This window comes from Pipistrellus hanaki (assembly GCF_964339955.1).
Source record: "Pipistrellus hanaki genome assembly, chromosome: 2".
NCBI lineage: Eukaryota > Metazoa > Chordata > Mammalia > Chiroptera > Vespertilionidae > Pipistrellus > Pipistrellus hanaki.
In genome coordinates this window covers 9,452,281-9,456,949 of record NC_140504.1, presented here as the reverse complement: position 1 = coordinate 9,456,949, position 4,669 = coordinate 9,452,281, and positions in this window count along the sequence as shown.

The window sequence follows — 4,669 nt, the reverse complement described above, 5'->3', positions numbered from 1 at the left end:
TAATCCTGCCCAGTGACTGCAGAAGATAAAACGAATGATGTAGAAACATGTTTAGTTGCCACTGACTGGAGATGTCACATTATCATTTGAAGGCTAATACAACCATGCAAACCAAAAATGTGTGATGTTGGCCTGTTAGTATTTTTCTCCATTAATAGCAGTGCTTTCCCTTCGCTAGGCAGAGAAATAAGATGACATAAACCACATGACAATGCAACTTGGGAAGGAACAAGTAAAATAAAGGCCAGGAATTACCTGTTTGTACTGTTTCACTTATATCTAATTCCCTCAGACTTGTAGGAACACCAAACATGTGGCTAGAATCAAAGTAAAAAAAGTGGTTTTGGTTTGGCTTACCGATCCGGGGCCTTTCAAGAGATGCCTCAATCCATGACAGAAGTGACATAAACCAAGATGGAACACTGACATGTCCCTCTGTCATGTTAATACTTACCAGGTATAGGTTAATGGCCTGAAATAGAAGTTAAATGTTGTGTCGTTAATGTCATTTTACCTCATCAGTAGCTAACACGGTATTTTAACTGTTGTGTTTTTCAACTTAGAGGGTAAAATCATAAAATTATTACCATTTATTGAGTTTTAGTAGGTATCTCATACCTTCTATTCCATTATAAATGTCATGCCAATTCTGAAAAGGGGACATTAGAGTCATCCCCATGTTGTAGCTAATAAAAATAAAACTTGGAAAGGAAATGTCACGTGCCTAAGACCACAGGGTTATAAATTAAATAAAGTGGAGTAATAAGATAGAGAGGCAATGGGGAGAGCAGATTTGCTATTTTATTTTATCTTATTTCATTTCATTTCATTTCATTTCATTTCATTTTATTTTATAGAGCATGCTTCTCTGTGGAAGGTCATTTTTGTAGGACTTGGAAGATGAGAAGAGATAAGCCACCTCACAAAGCAGGAGAAGAGTGATAATGCAGGGTAAAGATGCCATGGTGTTGATGCCATAGTGTAACTTTCAGGTTCTAAGAGAACATTTATGGCACTTCTAATGGTAAGTGTGAAAAAAATAGAACTTTTTCCTCCTTCACTCCATCACCAACTTTACCACCAGGACTACCATCCCATCACCACCAATAAAAATCACACCATCAATGAATTATCAATCTTTCTTTAATCTGTATCACACAGAATTGACTACTTAAAGTGTGCCTAGGATGGGAGTCCCAGGAGGTAAAAAGCTACCTATAGCACTCAACAGTTTCTAAAACACAGATATAAACATTATCTCAAAAACTTAGAGCCAGTAGACACAGATTTGTGATAGAGAGGATTATTAACTTGTTTATGGTTAATAACGTTATGTCACTGGAATAAATGAGATATGTATGGCTTTCACATTAAAATTTTAGCTTGACTCTGTGTAAAAAAGTTAGTCTAAGTTGGACTTAAAGTTACTTAACGGTAAACTTTTGAATATCTTTAAAAATATTAAGTATCAAAGTTTCATAACACATAGTCAAAATTTTCTTAACAAGGTAGAAGAAATAAATCATTGAGGACATATTGGATTTATTTTAAAAAGTGATCTGCAGTTTGACAGTTGACTCATATGCTTGTTTTACTGGCATGTTTTATCAGAAATGACTCAGAATTTAGTCAATAGATTTGGTGTATAATCCCAGTTCACTTGATTAATTTACCCAACTAATGCAAGCACTGAGATTCTCATGTAAAAATGAGGAGTTTGCATCAGATGACTGCTGTTATTCCTCTGAGTATTAAAACCTCTGATTCTGAAATTGTATTATGAAGATAAACAAAAATTTGAGGAATTTGGTTGGGTGTGGTTGACTAACATTACATTTGATATCTCCCTACAATGTATCAGAGTATTTCATTTTCCTCCACATTTGAAAAGAGAAAACATACTTTATTTGTGAACATAAACATTACTAATAAATTATGCCTTTAAAATAATGGATAATCACTGAGAAATTAATTTAAGGACTTTGAAAGTAGAAGAAACAGAAGTAGGCTATTTGACAAAGATAAATAAAATCTTGTTCATCTAAAGAAAAAAAAATCCAAACCAGATAATAGAGATGGTTCTGAAGAAGATTCATGAATATAGAAATGTAAAAGTAAAAAGAAAGAATAGGTCACTTATAAATTATAGTAAAATATTCTAAGACAAAGTTACTGCAATTTTGGCCACAGAGACAACTACCTAATAAACCTGCCAAATTTTATAATCAATAACCTCTGTGATTCAGAGCTCTAGGAAGACAAGTTTAAGATATATAAATAGATAATAGAGCATTCTGACTTTTTAAGGTTATTTCTAACAACATTCTCAGATATTCACATACATTTCCCCCTCAACACATAGCTATAGCAGCTACCCATAGCTAAGTGGTTGAAGAGAGATACCTGGTGCTTGTTACGCACATCATACATACTCATCCAATTCTGCAGAAACCCATATGAGAAATGTTGTTATTATTATTGATATTTTACAGATGAAGACATAGAACTCATTTAGCCAGGAAATGGTGGGGCAGGGTTTGATTCCAGACAGGTTTACTCCAGAGTCCTGACTTGAACATACTTTGTCTCTGATTGCTTGTTTGTTGCTTTTGTCTTGTGATTATCACATTTTAGTGAATAGAATCATAGTTGGTCACATTTAAACAAATTTGCAAAGGAAGGTGTCATTACAGGGTAGTTTCTGTGGACTCCTTAGAGAGTTTTTATATTTAGGTTCCAGAACCACCAAAGGTGAATTTACTTCTTATGAGTGGGTCAAAGGGTTGTTCTTTGTGCTGTTAGTCTCCATTTCTGATTGTGATGGGGAAAATCTAGTTAATTTTTCAGTTGTTAACACTTGGAATCAGAGTATTGTCTCATCTCATGTGTTAATATATTCCCAGAAGTTCTGGCATCACTAATAAGCAGTTGTGTTGAAATGTGTTGATCATCCTTTATGTCATTTAGTATTATCTTTAAATAACTTGTACTCACTTAGAGGCATTTGGCCAATTCATTTCCAGCTTTCTTGATTCATTTTTCAGCATAAAGTGATTCAAACTCATAACAATGGCTATTGAAGTTAATAATTTTAGCCCTGCACTGTATTAAATGTGTTACTTTTCCATGTTTAAACTTTCATCATAAGTAATGTGTTATGATCATTATTTATTATTGCATTGTCCAAGCCAATAAACATCATTATTTTATTTTCCAATATTTAATTCAAGTTATAATACAATTTTAGAATGTTAAATGGGGAGTCTCCTTAAAACTAATATAGTTCAAACTCTCATTTTCAAAGAAACCAGCTAGTGTAAATTATTTGCCCAAGTAATAATAATAATAATAATAATAATAATAATACTGCAATTATAATAAATATGATTACAAAAACTAATATTTGTTTTATTATTTACTGGAAATAGACAAATATACAGAAGTTAGGTGATTTTCTCAAGTTTATATAAGCATTAAATAGTAGACAGGGATTCAAACTCAAATCTTCTTTTTTATTTTACATCATACTCTGTTTTTACTTTTTAAGTGATAACATATATTTTAGTAGTCTAAAAATGATCAAGAACATGTAATGAACATCTATATTTTCAGTATCCAGCTCAAGAAAGAAAACATGATCAAGCCAATTTGATGGGCTCAACATATTCTCCCATGATTTAATTATTTATTCATTTTTTAAAAAATCCTCAGTCAAGGATATTTTCTATTGATTTTTAGAGAAAGGAGAGGAGAGACAGAGAGAAACATGGCTGTGAGAGAGATGCATTGATTGTCTGCCTCCTGCATGCACCCCAACTAGGGCAGGGGAACCTGCAACTGAGTTATGTGGCCTTGGTCAGAATCAAACCCGGATTGGGTAAATGCTCTATCCACTGAGCAAAACCAGCGAGGGATATTTATTCTTACAGCAATGGATATTTTGTTCTTATAACAATGTACAACAGCATTTTAATCCTTATATTTTTCAGTGTATGTGTAGAGAGGATTGAGAGATAGAGTAGGTTGTTCTCTCTCTCAATCAGGCACAAGTTATTCTGTTGTCCTTTGTTGTCAGCAACATTTACTGTGTGTGAGAGAGGGAGGGAGGGAAGGAGGAAAGGAGAGAGAGAGAGAGAGAGAGAGAGAGAGAGAGAGAGAGAGAGAGAGAGAGAGAGAGGGCTGCAAGAAAGAAGAGGAGAGGGAAGGTGGGAGAGATAATTTTTTTTTCTTATTGTGGTTTTTATTTACATGTCTAATTACTGATGAAGTCTAACACATTTTCAAACACACACACACACACACACACACACACACACACACACACAGTTGGATTTCTTCCTCTAGGAACTGTCTTACATGAATAACCTTTACCTCTTTTTTAAAATAGCTTATTTTATTTTATTTTATTTTATTCATTCATAGGAGTTTTTTGTTTTTGTTTGTTTGTTTGTTTTTAGAAATTTTGGAGAATAATTCTTGTATATTAAATTTTTTAAAATTATTTTCACAAGTTTATTAGTGCTGGAGAAATTTCTGCTTTTGTCCTTCTTGTGATTTGTTATTCCTTTCAGAAAAAAGTACACACAGCTTAATTAAGATGTTCACATAAAGATTTAAACTTCAAAATATCACTCACAGAACTGAATGATGCTGGTGAAAGTGGAGGAGT